We start from the raw sequence: 15368 nt of genomic DNA, 5'->3' as shown, positions 1-15368 counted from the left end.
CTCAGGTGGACACATTAGTATTCATGCATGTTCGCATTTGTGTTGCGCACATCCTCCTGTTATGTTTGGAGATGAACCGTGGACAGGGGATGGCAGAAAACAGAGGGAGAACAGGCCACTGACTACTCAAAGAGGCCTCTGTCATTTCTCCTCACACACACACACACACACACACACACACACACACACACACACACACTCACTGACATACAGTGCTAGGATAAAGTAGAAGCCGCCATGCTGCAGCACGCTTCATTTACACTGCATCTTCTCTGGTCCACCGAGAAAACACAGACCATCGTCTGTGTCACTCAATATGGGCCCCTCTCTATCTCTTCAACTCTGTCTACTTCCTCTCTGTCCCTCTCTGCCTCTCCTTTGCTCTTCTCTGTCTCTCTTAGCGCACCAGCATTGTGAGTGAAAAAAGTCCAAAACATACTCTCAACTGTTTTTTGTTTTTTTTTTTACCCTAAGCATAATTATCACATTGGCTTAGATGTAGGAGACGATATCAAAGCCAAGCAGATTTCCTGATTAGCCAACGTGGTGTGACTAACCAGTTCAACTTTGGATCATTTTCGATAGCTTCATCACTTCTTGGAGAGAGCCGTCCGCATCACAACAGGCATGAATGAGGGAGTAAATGGACTTGGCTTGGCTCCCCCAATTGGGAGGCTTTGTGAAAGTGGACTTGTCCAATCATCTGATCCATTTTCCATAGATATCAAGTGACAGTGGGAGGCTTGGATGTATCCTACCATCCATCTCCATATCCACATAGCGCCTGCATAAACAGAGGAGAGGAGTGATGACGCAGGACAGACTGAAAACACACACAAAGCTCTGAACATGCATGTCCCACGGCCCGCACTCCCACAAACACTGTGCGTCCAGTTCTGAGAGACAGAGTAAATTCCAGCCAGTCTAAACAGGACTTTTAGGGTAAATAATTACAATTTGGCTGCTTTTGAGTCCTCTCCCCATCTGTCTCAACTCTTCCTTCTTCTTCCGCTCATAAGAGCAACGATGAGAGATAAACAGCTCTCTTCCCGTCTCACTGCCACCCCCTCAATCCCTCATTCTCTGTCCATGTGGATGCGGGCAGTACTATAAGGGCTTGAAAGGTAGACAGATTTTGGCGCTGGTATTAGGAATTGTTTTGAACTAAAGAAAGGCAAGAGGTTAAAAGAACCCCCATAAAGTTTGTACAGTTCACCATTATGAACCCAAGTGTAAAACTAAAGCTGGGTGCACCATTCAGAGCGTGTGAGTCAAAGCTGAGGCAAAGCAACACCCTGAGAATCTTGAGTAGCTCTGAAACAATACCTCCTGCTGCCTAGTACCCCGCTTGGCTTGAGTTCGAGTAGCTCCACCACAGTTTCTAAATACACCCAGCAGAAAGTCGACTGCAACCATAACAGCATATACAGGCCAGGAGCGACTCCTTTTAAGAAAGCAGTATCATGTTCACACCCTGACAGTGAGTATTTTAGACTTTGCCTTTAGATAACAAATGTTCCAGTTGTATTATTCATGCAGAGAGCAACGCCACAGGCAATTACATTGCATTTTCCCTGAACCCAAACCTTAGAAGTGATTGAACCGTGGCTAGGAAAAGCATCAAGTCACAAGGGGTGCTTTCAAGTAAAATGGTAATAAGCATAATCCCTCATTCTGAGTGCGAGACCAAAGGAGAAGCGAGTTTAGAGAACGGCAAATCGTGCAGGGACTGTTACACACACTTTGGTCTGTCCAGTCAGCTCAGTATGAAGCCTGAAACCCCCACAGGCACAGGTTGGATATCACAAAGGGGCATCTACACACCAACACACTAGCATTTTTATTCACATATAGTGATGGGCAGACAGATTCTTTTCACAGTACTGTGTCCTTCAAGTTAATACATGTTAAAGTGTCAAACCCATGAATGGATTACTGATTGGGCCTTCTGGGCACAGGCCCAGGGGCTCAACATATCAGGGCCCCCCTAGCCTTTACCTGCAAAATGTCACTCAAATTAACCCATACCGACCAGAAAGAGATGCAAAATAACTATGAAAATGGACAAAATGACCAAAAGAGACATAATAATATCAAGGAGATTTTAAAAAAACAACAAATAGACATAAAACAATAACTAAGAAATACATAGTGACACCAAATTACCTCAAAGAGACACAAAGTTACCAAAATTAGCCACAAAATGACCTCGAAGAGATGCAAAATGACTGCAGATAGACACAAAACAATCACTTGTAGACACTAAATGAACAATAATTTAAAAAACAACAACAAAAGAGACACAGAACCACAAAAGTATGCATAACAACAAAGAGATGCAAAATTACCACAAAGTCTATGTGTATTGCTCCTGTGTAGGAGAGGGTGTGAGGCCATTTGCATATTTGTGCTCAGGGGCCTATCGTCTCATAATCCGCCCATGACCAAACCTCGTTTGATGCTGCAAAATATGCATTTTGTCTCTGACACTCAGTTATAGTACCTACACATCCAAGCTAGTGCTTTCTGCCAAACAAAAGTTCTCTCTAAAGCATTATCATGTAGCCAAAGTTTACATGCATTTGCATACATTGAGATAAAATTTTCTTTTAAAGCACTGATTCAGCATCCCACTTGTTTGTAGGTGTCTATGTAAGCAATGTGTTGTTTAAACACTATGAGCAACAAAATACAACACTTTTTCTGCGCAGTAGCGATCTCTGCAGCATCGATTTCCCGCCATTACCCCTGTCCAAACGATCGTGAGCAGCACCATTGATCACAAGCCCACCGCTCGGCACCAACAGCTGTCAGCCATGATGTCAAACTCCCTTTCATAGCATCAAATAACTTCATAAAACTTAACTTATCAGAAAAGTAAAACGATTGAACATACATCAGCGGGATAAGAAGTACCTAAAATGACAGAAACCATTTTTGGAAAAAATATATTTGTCGTGTACTTTGAGATTTTAGTTTGGCCCATGTCCCATCTGCTAACATAAAGAGGGCGGGCTGTATGACCAGCCCAATCGACATATTTTGGCTTTACTTTTTGGGAGCTGTTACGTTTTCCACTTTCATTATACAGTGTATGGTCTCCACTTGAGTCAGATGTAATTAGTCCTCGCTTGTTATTTGAATGCTTTTGCTGCAGTACGTTATAACATCTGATGGATTCATGAGCATTCTGATGTCCGACAGGCTGATCTGGTAAACCAGACACTAAAAAGAGTCGTTCAAAAAAATTTCTTCATTCACTTTTGCCCATCACTACTCACTTATAGAGAAATACGTACACAGTAATCACATTCATGTGGGTTTCGCCCAGCTCACCCACTGGATTGTGTTGTGTACTGTAATACATAAACATTAAATCATGCTATGCAGTTACATTATGGAACTTACATACCAAAGAAATGAACAGCTAATAAAAGTGAATTAACAAGTCTGAGAGAATATTCTGCATGATTGCTAGGAGTGGAGGCGTCACGGCAATATATATATGAATATATGAAGTCACAGGGCCTCACACAATAACATGCACACCCCACCCACACCTCCTACACACATATTAAAGCCCCTTCTACTGCAGCCAAGTCTCCCCCTCATTTCCAAAAAACCACAGCTCCCCTTTACAGAGCTTGGTTTGCCTGGGCACAGCAACCTGATCCTGCTGAGAAACTCTTATAAAATGGCACAAATAAAACAACCCAATCCACAGCACCTCTCCTCCATAGAGCCAAACATGAAAGTTCTGAATGATTTCTGCAAACAGACCAACCCCTGCTCGAGGGCTTATCAGTGTCTGAATATAAAGGCTTGGCAAGGTTGCATCTTGTACATTAGGCCCAAACAGCCACGTCGAAGCACAGTCTAATGCACAGCAGCTCTTATTCACATGGTGCTCAGGCACATGTTGTGCAATATCAGAGAGCAACTTGGACAGCCTCTATTAATCTGTTTTCCAGCTCAATCTCCTGAGAGGGATCTCTGTCAGAAAACAAACCTCTCTGTTTGAAGCTTGGCCTCCAGTTAAACTTGCTCAACTTCTGCCTTTCTCTGTACTTTTTACTCTCCTTTCTCTGCATTTCTCCCACTTTCTCTTTCACCCCTCTTCTCTTCCTCTGCCGTTTCTTCCTCCCTCTCTCCTTTGCCATCGTTTTCCCCCCCTTGTATTTCTTTTCTTTACTCTCTTCATGTCTTTCTCCCCCTGTGCTTCGTTGCTGGCGTAAGTCTCAGTATTTGGCCGGGTGAACCCAGGGCGAGCGTGTCTTGTTACAGCAGTCCAGGCCGTCTGATAAAGCCCTGCATTGTGGAGTATAATCCCTCAGAAACAATCAGGATTTTTATACCGTGCACTCTGTTATTCCTGTAGCCTCACACGTAAAAATGCATGCACACACATATGCTGCGACTCAGCTCACACACGCCACCATTTGTTCTGACACACAAACAAGCAGCGGCATGCACTGCACACTTAAGTGGACCCATGAGAAAGTACGCAAGAAGTTCACATCATATTACCCTTTTGGTTCATTTAAGCTACTCTCTTAAATGTGCATACTGCTCTTTGTCATTCACAGTAAAAAAGACTGTCTCACCTACAGCTTTGATAACGTGAGTGAGAAAGGGAATTGTAAATGTGCAGCTGCTGCAGTGCTGTAAAATGTCAGTTAAGTCAGTATGTCTATCACTGTCATGTTTTGTTAAGGCAGCCCTCCTGTAGCTGTTCACACTTGGCTGAGTCCTATTGTTAAATAAACAAAGCCTTGTGTTTGGTCGTGCTGCGGATCAGTGAGGCGATCAGGCACTCACCTGAAAAATTGGAGAGAAGAAAGTGGAGAGCAGAGCAGGAGAGCGGCACACTGCAAGAAATGTTTCAACATACTTAAAACGTCATTAAAACGATGAAAAAATGGGACGTTTCGCAGGTATTTTTGACATGTTGTAGCATGAAAAGTAAGGTGAAATGAACAGTGTGCAAACTAGGTGTTCCAGTTACAGGGCCCTGGTACCTTACCGGAAAATTTGAGCTGCAAAGGCCGACAGTTTAATTTGATTTGATTTGGACTGTCATAATCAGAACATTCCAACCATGTACTTGTACTATACTCATAATTCAGATCTGATACTGTTCATTCCTTTCTATAAACAGCCCACCTAGACTGGTCCCTGCAGTGAACCTGTTTATTTTTCTATGATCCATACTGTTAATCTGATTTTCGTTATCTTAGTCTTTTTGTATTTGCACTTCCCACCTTGTATTGCAACGGCTGCACAGCAGTTTCCCTAGGAATAAAAAACGTTTTTTCTTATCTTATTTGTGTGAGACAATTTTTTCTTCTATGACATAAGGCTGACCACTCACCTGATTGCTCGTACCAAAATGATAGCGATTAAATTCAGTTACAGGGTATGTCAAACTTATCCACAGATTGCTTTGTATTTGTTTTGATTTTAACATTTTATTTGCATTTGATATTTTCTTGCTTTTTAATTATGTTCACCAGGTTTAATCCACAATGGGATCATGGCCTTGTGTGTGTGTCCATCTGTCCATAGCTAATCTCACAAACTATTGGACCAATCAGCTGAATATTTAGTGTTCTCTTTTATGACTGTATGCTCAAGGATCTCTTGTGGTTGTAGTGATTCTCAACTGTTGAAACACTGTTTCATTAACCTTTTTTCTTTAACCGTCATTGACTGCTGACTCCTCTCTCCAGATGATGGGGGCAAATTTTCCAGAAATTGGGCCTTTGTAATGATTCAAAATCTGAGATCTATAAAAATATGGTTAAGTCTCTCATATTGAATCCAAAGATAAATTTTATACCCAATATGTTCTGATTCACTAAATTTAGGCATGATTCAAAATGAACTAGTCCTAATTTTTTAAATTTTTGCTGCCATCTTGACAGTAAGGGAGCCAGGGGGGACACATTTCTCTCTATGGTCCAACTACAACCTGTTTTTATTCTGTCCACCCCACAGTGTCATACCACATGGGAGCTTTTCAGAAGCAGATCATTTTGCCTGCTTGATCATGTAGACTTGCAGATTTTGTTGATTTGGTCATTTTTCCTTGATGTTTGTGTAAGTAGGCTTTATGAGCTTTTTGGATGCTTCTGAAACACGTTGTGGCGTGTCTGCTGGAATAACAAGAATTTTCTGTAGAAGCCGGGATAAGCTCAGGTAGCCACCTGGCAGAGATCCGCACTCTTCTGACTGCAGTTTTTGGGTTTTTGCTCTGTTTCTACACTCTTTGCTTGACTGCAAGTTTGTTTTTATGTCAACATTTTGCACAGTCTGCATTTGTAATTGTTCATGTATTTATCTTTAATCTGTATTTTATATTATTCACAGTATTTAGTATTCTTCCACAGTTTGTACATTTTATTTTGATCACCTTACATTTGCAACATTACCATTAGCATATCTGTTATAGTGACAGCTTGTAGCCAATTTCACTATAGTATTTGTTTTTATTCTTATGTTTTTAATCTCATGTTTATATTCCTTTTCCCTGTGTGGCAATAACTGCGTCAGTGAAGCTGATTTGCACTGTAAACAAGTCATATTGCATTTTTAAAAACTTTAACCCATGCAACTGACTTGTGTTTCTTTTTTCGTTTTCTTTTTTTTTGCAGTGTGCACGCTTGCCGAAGACAGCTGTTGAGTGTCTAGACAGATAGATACTTCTGTGGTTCCAGGTCTGGGATTGTCTCCCTGTCTCTGCCATCATTCCTCATCTTCCAGCAGGAGGTTTCCTTCACCGGCTTTTCCACTGCAGGCATCGTCTGTCACCACAACCAAGGGGAAGGAGAAACATAATTACAGGACACAGGAAACCACAACTCGGCCCTGAAGGTTAGCACTAATAACAATGGCAGCCAGCAGCCGCGACTGTCAGACTGACATTGTTCAACAATTACACCAAATGACTGTAAACAGTAAAAGCTGCCGTAATCCACCTGTCACTAAGTAGTGCCAGGAAAATGCATTTTAAGAGATACTAGCAGACAAGAAATGAGGCACATGGGCATTAGATTTAAGAATGATTTATTACTGTTGTTAAAGATAATATCTGCTACTTACTGTGTTGTACTTACTGCCCTCTATCTACACAGGCTCTCCTTGGCAAGTGATGTTAGTAGATCAGCATTACACACACAAATTACTCACAAGTTCACCTCATTCAAAACTAGGAATTACAGGAATACTGGTGTAATATAGGCGTCTGCAGTGAGAATACTCATTAAACTGTTGGTTCTGAGCTATCATCACACTGCAGCAGAGCGTAGATGAAAGAATGTATACACACACATGCACATACAGTCGCAGAAAGAGAGAGGCTTGCACTGTATTTAACAGTTTCCTGGGCTCAAACGAGCACATTTCACTGGCTCTCTGATTTACTGCAGTGTTCTAAGTGTGACCTCAGCACCTTGGGTTCTTTAGTGCTCCTTGTTATTCAAGGTAGTTCCCAGAGAGGACTGTAATTAGGAGCACTGCTGCACCATCCTCTCTATCACAGACACACTCTGCATCATGCTCTGGCACATACAGCACTTTACTGTCCCAAATACTGTACTTTAATCATCATTATGTACACATTTACACTCACCTTGTTTAGCAGCCTTATACACTAAAAAGAAGATAAGTTAACTCATTAGAGAATTTATTTCAAATTTGCCATAATTTTAGCAAAACAAGATAAATGCCAAGTGCAGTACTGTGCAAATTTGGCTGAACAGTGACCTCTGTGGCAACAAGTGGCAATTTCAGGATAATGGCTCTTTGAATTTCCCTCTACTATCTGTTTTACCTTTGTGATAAATCCATTGAAATATATATCTCTGACATGCGGTGGTGGAATCTAATTAATTAACTACATTAATTCATGTATTGTACTTCAGTACAATTTTGAGGCACTCCTACTTGTGTCTTTTTCATACTACTTTATACTTCTACTCCACTTCATTTATTTGACACTTATAGTTAGGCCTACTAGTTACTTTGCAGATTGAGATCATTAATTAAAAACATATATCAGCAGATAAGTTATTATAATCGTAGATAAACCCTTTGAAGCCTGGAGCAACATCACTTTTCTTGTGCTGCTTTCTCCTCTCACAAGTATTTAACCTTTGAGCCCTGAGCACATTTTGCTTTCTTTCAAAAACACAGGAAGAAAAGGGAATGAGCAACAAGAAATGTTCTACAAATTGCAAGAAATTAATATATTTAGAAAAACATTTTTAAAAAGCTTTGGAAAAAATGTCTATGGAAAAAAAAGATGGGTAAAAAATATATTTATAATTATCATAATTACGTATTTAAAATTATGTTACAGAATAAATATACATTTTAAACACTTTTTCCAGGTAAATTCATGTTTTGTTACTAATTCTAAGGTAATTTTCATGTACTTTTAAATTTCTTGCTAATTTTTGGATTATTTTCTCTTTTATTCTCTTCTTTAGTTCTTTTGTACTGTTGTTGCTCATTGCCTTTCTTCCCATGTTTTAGGGAAAGAGTCAATCCACTTTGCCCAGGTTTCAAAGAGGTAAACTACCCAGCATTATATAAAGCTGCCTTATTAATATTAGGTCCACTTCTACCAGCTGCAACACTAAGGTGATATACACATTAATGCATCAATAATCCAGTGATATAATATATATCATTCTGAAATGGGCCATTCTGCATACTGACTACTTTAATTTTTGTAACTTGTGAGTACAACCAGTGCCAAACAATATACTGTCTCTTTAACTCATTACATTTAAAAAAAAAGAGCGAAAAAAAGAGAGAACGAGGATATAACCTGAGTGTTACGTAGTCTAAATCATTCTCGATTTTTAAAGTTTTTATCAAGTATTATTAGGTTATGTCATTAAAAGTGTCATAAAAAGTCATAGTAAAGTATTTCATGAAAAAGTATTTAGAAATATCATAGCAGCAAAGCTATTGAGATACATTTGAGCACAACATTTATGCACTTGTGTTTCTAGATCTTTTCAGCTTTATTGCCTTGTTTAAAACATTTGTTAGGACAGGAATCAAAAAGTAATCAAATGTAATAAGTTACATTACTTTGATAAAATAGTTTCATAACTTATTACTTTTTTAACAGGGTAACTAGTAATCTCTTACCTATTACATTACAAAAGGGACCCTCCAAACACTAATTATGATTCTGATGTTTACACTGAAGTATTGCTAAATTAAATTAGGTCAAAGATCTAAATACCTTTTCCACCATTGTTGACATCATACAGTGTCGTGTAAAAGCACCACAAGAATAGAAAAGTCATGGAGTCAGTAAACAAACCTAATAATGCCGGTTATTCAACAATATCTATCTAAAGTTTGTTATATTAGCCTCCATAGGCGACTAGTCTTACCAGACCAAGTGGGCTCTACTAAAAAAAAAACCTCCTGTGAGTTTGATTAGTTAAATTATTTTTCCATATGTATCTCCCATAGCTATATTGTATTTTACACATATTTTCTTTCCCACATAAACTCATTGTCTCACATATAATAGGCTATCAGGCTATCCACACACACCATTATTTTATTCACACACCACAATTCTCTCTCACACAAACACTGTCATTCTCTCCCTTTCTCTTTGACAGACTGTAATCCCACCCACCCACACACACACACACACACACACACAAACACAATAATCCTCTTGTATATACAACATCAATATTTTTCATACCAACCAGTGTTCTCACATTTATTACAATAGAGGCTAAAATGGTATTTACAGGAGAGTATGACAGAGTGTACGGGAGACTGTAGCCGTGAGATTATAATGGTATTTGAAAGGGAAGTTTGTGGCCTAAATAACCTCTCGAATCCACTTTCAGAAACAGTTGTACGCTCACACACATTTTAATGCATAAACATGGAGTCTAGTGGGCAAAAACACAGTTTAAACATACACACAGATGCTAACCCGCACGGGCATACACTGACCCATAATGTTTTATACACACAAGAGATGTGTTTTCGCTTGTGAGATCATCTCCTTAGAGCTATAGAGTGAGCTCTGAGGTCACTTGTGTACATCCAACTTTATGAGGTTCACTTGAGTAATGTGCTATGGTTTGCTTCAGTGATGAATGAGCTGTTTTCACGATTCCCCGGATTGTATTAACATGGGCTGAGTGTCATGTCACTTTTATGTTATCACTACATGTGAATGTGTGTGTTGCGGGAGGCTGTGGCTTGTTGACCTTGGAACCCAGGATTGTCCTCCCACCTCTCGGCTGCAGCCCTCACTGACACCTCACTGGTCCCAACTATTGTTTTTATTCCCATGATCTTGTTTTTGCATTCCAGTCTGCCCTCAGCAGCCTGCAGGTTATGGAACAAACATGAACACACACACACACACACACACACACACTAGACATCTCTCATCCTTCAGCCCGCACAATGTAAACAAAGTGGTTTGGTATCTCTATCGACAACGTGTCTTGTCTAGGCTCTGGTAGATAAGCTTGTTTTATTGAAGAATGTCAAAGTCTAACTGGCTTTTCATGATTTTGGGTCAAATCTTTACCTGTCAGACTATTTAAATGTGTTTGCTTCTGGTTTGTTTCACAGGTGACACAGAGAGAGAGAGAGAGGAAGAGCTACATCCATAACTGAAAACACCTCGTGCTCAACAGGGAGACGCTGCAGGTAGTTAAGGTCAGCATACCCCAAAACATTCAGCTTGACACTTAAATAAACACACCACACATTATGGCGCCAGGTCTTATCAGGTAACCTTTTCCATTGTGTTGTACTTTCGTAACACCTCACCCCTGCAGAGACAGCGATATGGCCTCTAATATGGTAAACAGCGGCATGCTTTCTGCTCAGTTTGCTGTTTGTCATGACTGGCTATACAAGGCTAGTGAGAAAAGCTCTTCAGGGAGAGGTGCGGTTGCTTTTCAACAAACCTAAAAAATATGATGAAGTATGAACGATCTAATGGCATCTAGCAGTGAGGATTGCAGATTGCAACCAGCTTAAACTTCTCCCATGTGCCTAGTGTGAACTCCTGGTTAGGATTCTTTCTGTGTTCATTTTCCAGGAAGTTTTTACCGGGAGCCATATTATCCACAGAGGTCTCTTCCTCTCCAATATAAACAGACCAGGTGAATAAAATGAATGAATGAATGAATGAATGAATGAATGAATGAATGTCTTTATTGTCATTGCATGTCCACATATAACGGGATTGACTTTGTCATTTAAAAAAAAAAAATGGTTCCATTCACTCTGCTCAAACACACTTACCTACTCACGCATGAAAATAAATGACTGTAAAAAGAAGATAAATATACACAAAAATGGAGTGCTTTCTCTCTTGGAAAAGAGATTTTAAATCTCAATGAGTCTTTTACCTGGTTAAATAAAGGATATATATATAATGTGTGCACACATATTTCCTCCAATAACTTAAGATCTAGACAATCAGGAGGTTTTTACTGTGAGCTGAAAAAAAAAAACCACAGAGGTTTCATGCTCTCCAAAACAAATAGAACTGATGATTTAAACCAATAAAAACTCTTAATAAAGCAGTGTCAAGATAAAAACCAATGTTTTTCTCATGCTATTTGACAACTAACTATGGTGGCCAACGTGAAAACATAAAAAAAATGACAATGCAAATGGCCCTATCGAAAGCCAGTGTTTGGTTTGTCCGGGCTGCTGTAGAAACATGGTGGACTCTGCAGATGAGGACCTGCTCCCTGTATAGATATAAAAAGATCATTCTAAGGTAACAAAATCACAACAATTCTCATTTTTTGGTGATTATACACCAAAGAATAAATACTTATCATATCATATTCAAATTTTGCTAATAGATCTGCCTAAATCCTACAAACTGGACCTGTAAATGATTTATCTCCCAATGAAATGTTAAGCTCTGAGCAGTCATAAAATGTTTGTTCTTTTAGAAAGCTGACGAGCAATTAGAAAAGTGTGTGCCACAAGTATTGATGCTTTTATATATCAACTAACAGAGATATTTGTTAGAATTTCTCTGCAAGGGAGGTATTTCATCACACTGCCATGTTTGTTAACACAGTGGCTGACTCCAAAGTAAACCTTTTACTCTGTCTATAGTTCCTTACCAAATTATTTAAGTTCAAAAGTATACATGCACTGTATGTGTATGCACACTATACAGCCTCAGTGACCCAACACAGTATGCGTGGGGGAGTACATAACTGCCTTGGTTTGTTAAGTGATGCTATCCTCATCAGATAGTATGTGTACTAACTTATCTGCTCATACCATATGTGTTAGACTGATAAACTGGGTACTGGTATGCATTTACTGCTGTGTATGTGAGGAAATACACATCACACAACTGCGCAAACATCACACAAGATTTCCACATTTGACAGTGATGATTGCCTTGCTATGCACCTGTAGTTCCCATCAGCTCTTTGTACTCCACTTTTTTGGGGGTTGATCTCTTTGCTTATTCAATGAGCCAACGTGGCTTATTGAAATATCCTAATCCCTGGAGAGCAGAGGGGGGGAGAGAGAGAGAGAGAGAGAGGGGACAGGGGAGGCAAGATTTATCTAACCCTGAACATGCAAACTAATGCCTTTCACAGACTCATATCAGGACACAATGTGCCCACTTGCAGTCCTAATGGCTGCAGCTAGTGTATTCACTGAGTAATTACTATGGGAGATTCAGAAATATGCATAGCAGTTCAGGCTGGGGGAGCAAGCCTGAACTTGAGCATACTAAAGAGCCCATTAATCCTTTTAATTCTATTAAGAATTGGACTACAGCTGGATAAGAGGCCAGCAGAGTTCCAGAGACTACGTGTGTAATGCCTTGGAGACCCACAGTGAAAAGCTCTTACTTAGCAAAAATTCATTTGCAAGGAAATGTATTTTCCTCTATGCAGCTGAATCAATTCACAGCTTTAAGCAGCATTTACTTGGCTGTAAAGAAAAATACATTGAATTTTGTGATGACTGAGAGGAGAGGTGTGTTTTACATCTCCGTCAAAAGGACTATTCCATCACCTCAAACTGGGGCAGAGTTTTGCAAAAAGAATTTAGCTTGTCTGCAAATGCCTTTATGATGTTATCAATGTCAGACAAAAAAATATGTGACACGTGTCCTTTCCACAGACACGAAGAGATACGCAGGTGAGCTACGTGCCTACCACCGCACACTTATCTCTGTTGATTTGGATCAGCACTCCTGAGCATCCGCCCTGCTATTTTTGCACCTGTCCAACTTCACAACAATCAGAATATTATCAAGGAATTCCCTAAAGTCAAGTGTGAGGAAGCACTGGTGCCTTCAAGGGGTTGCCAGAGGAGGCCTCTGCCCCTGACACAGTTTCTAGCCCTCCCCAGAGAAAATAATTGGAGGCCCCGAAATGCCAAGCTGATCATCAATTGGTCATTTTACAGCCAGCGGTGAGCATCTGTCATCCCTGTCTTTGCAGTCTGTCCTACACTGTTGGCCCAAGCCCTTGAGACCTTTTTTATGTTTTATTTTTTCACATTCAGCATGTTGAATCCACATTGAAGATAGCAGAAATAGTTCATTATGGTTGGTGTTATTGTTTGCTAGTGCACAGTAAATAGCCTGTGCTTTGTTATTTCAACATCAGTGTTTGTTATCAATGTGCTAACTGGCTAACTAGGGCCTTGAGTTTGTCCTGTTGGTCTTCCAGAGTCCCCTTTTTAAAGAGGAATATATACTACCACCACCTGCTGGTATGAAGAGTTATTTCCTCATATTCAGACACAGAAGTTACATTTCCGTTGGCTGCTGAATGTGGTCTTGGTGGGGTGTTTAGGGCAACTTTTTGGCCGAAACACAGGCAACATGGGGCAATGCAACAGCTGGCCTTTGTTGCAACTGGTTTATTGATGTGGGTTTGGTGTGTCTGGGCCTTAAGAGATTGTGGCATTCTCACTTTTTAAGCAAGGTGTTTGACATTAAGGTGATGGTATCTTGTAAAACTAGACAAACTAAGGGATATATTGGTGGAACAATGCTGGCTTAGGTTGTCGGTAAGAAAACTAAATGATGCACAAGACTTAAGCTAAACTGTGCACCAAGCCTTTCCCCTATATTTAAGAATTCTTGTTTCCAGTAAATGTTTTGTTCCTTACAATCAATGAACGCTTTCAAATTACAGCAGTATATTTGTCAATGAAAGAACAATGGATTGACAATCATGTATGGATCCATAAAAGATTAAAACATATATTAAAACAAGGATTGTTGTGGAACTCGTAACGATATTGACAAGGTTTTCAACCAGCGTACCCCAGTAATGAGTCCTAAAACCCCGATATCTAATAGCATTTCAGTTCTCTCATCTCAAATTCAGTGGGTTTTTTGAATGTGTTGTTTTTTGTTAGCCTTAAATAAGGTCTGTGGTTAACACAAGATCAAGAGACTTTCGCGTTTTGTTCTACGACATAAAAAATTTCAGTAAATACTCCACTTGTAAACATTTAAGTTTTTTTAAAAACCATTGCTAACAAGTGGCTAAATGAGACTACAAAACGTCATCACGTTGAACACTTTACAGCCTCTTAGCAGTGGTGACGCAACAGTAGTGTAGTTCGTTTAAGCTTAGCATTAGCCTTTTACTCCTTGTGATTACATTTAGGCTTCAAAAATCCTAAAAGTGGTGTTCATTTGTAAATATTATCTTGCTGAACAACACGTGTGAGTATCATAAATGTTTGTTTGGCACAGAGCTTATTTTTGGCAGTGATCCAAACTCCAATGGCAAAATCTCAGAGGCTTTTTGACGAGGGAACTTCCACACTGGCCCACAGAAAAACACCATCCCTGGGGCACTCTATATACTTCAACAGCATAATCAAATTTCTGAAATCCAGTTATGACTTTTTGTTATGGTGTGCCAACCCAAGATTATTAGTGGACCATCTGGCCACCCCTTGAAAAATTTCTGGGGGCACCACAGTGAAGTAGAGGGAGAGAGTGGGTTTAGTTTTCTTTCACAGTGAAGCATGTGGACATGATGGCTTTCACCTGTGGAGATAAGAGTTCAAACACCCCCCTCTCTAAATGATCACAGTGCCAGGCTACTGTTCCTACCGTGTGTGCAGAGTCACAGCAGTGTAAATATTGAGGTCCCTCTACCCGGACCTCTGTAATCTGAACATAACCGAATGTGCCTCTGCTTGTCGACCCCCATTCATTTCCATTCGGGCCAAAGGGTTAGCGAGGAGGACGCCAGTCACAGTGTAAACGAGATGTCATGTTTGACAGGGTGTGTAAGCTCAGCTCAGCGGAGCAGCCTGCCTCTTGCTCGGCTCAGTCACAC

General features: G+C 40.0%; 1 long non-coding RNA gene across 2 annotated transcripts in view; it reads left to right on the top strand.

The window, feature by feature from the left end:
- The window catches only part of LOC148186461 (uncharacterized), a 40895-nt gene that overhangs the window by 3015 nt on the left and 22512 nt on the right, over positions 1-15368 (top strand). The window contains exons 2-4 of one of the 2 annotated variants that reach the window (XR_015779641.1): positions 6654-6873; positions 10633-10719; positions 11108-11171. This is a non-coding gene — a long non-coding RNA (uncharacterized LOC148186461). The remainder of the gene's footprint in view (positions 1-6653; positions 6874-10632; positions 10720-11107; positions 11172-15368) is intronic. The other variant, XR_015779642.1, reaches the window with a different exon arrangement.

The sequence above is a fragment of the Plectropomus leopardus genome, chromosome 18 (genome assembly GCF_026936395.1).
Source record: "Plectropomus leopardus strain MGB_pleo_1.0 chromosome 18, ASM2693639v1, whole genome shotgun sequence".
NCBI classification, from domain to species: Eukaryota; Metazoa; Chordata; class Actinopteri; order Perciformes; family Serranidae; genus Plectropomus; species Plectropomus leopardus.
This window is presented reverse-complemented; position numbering and strand designations above follow the sequence as displayed.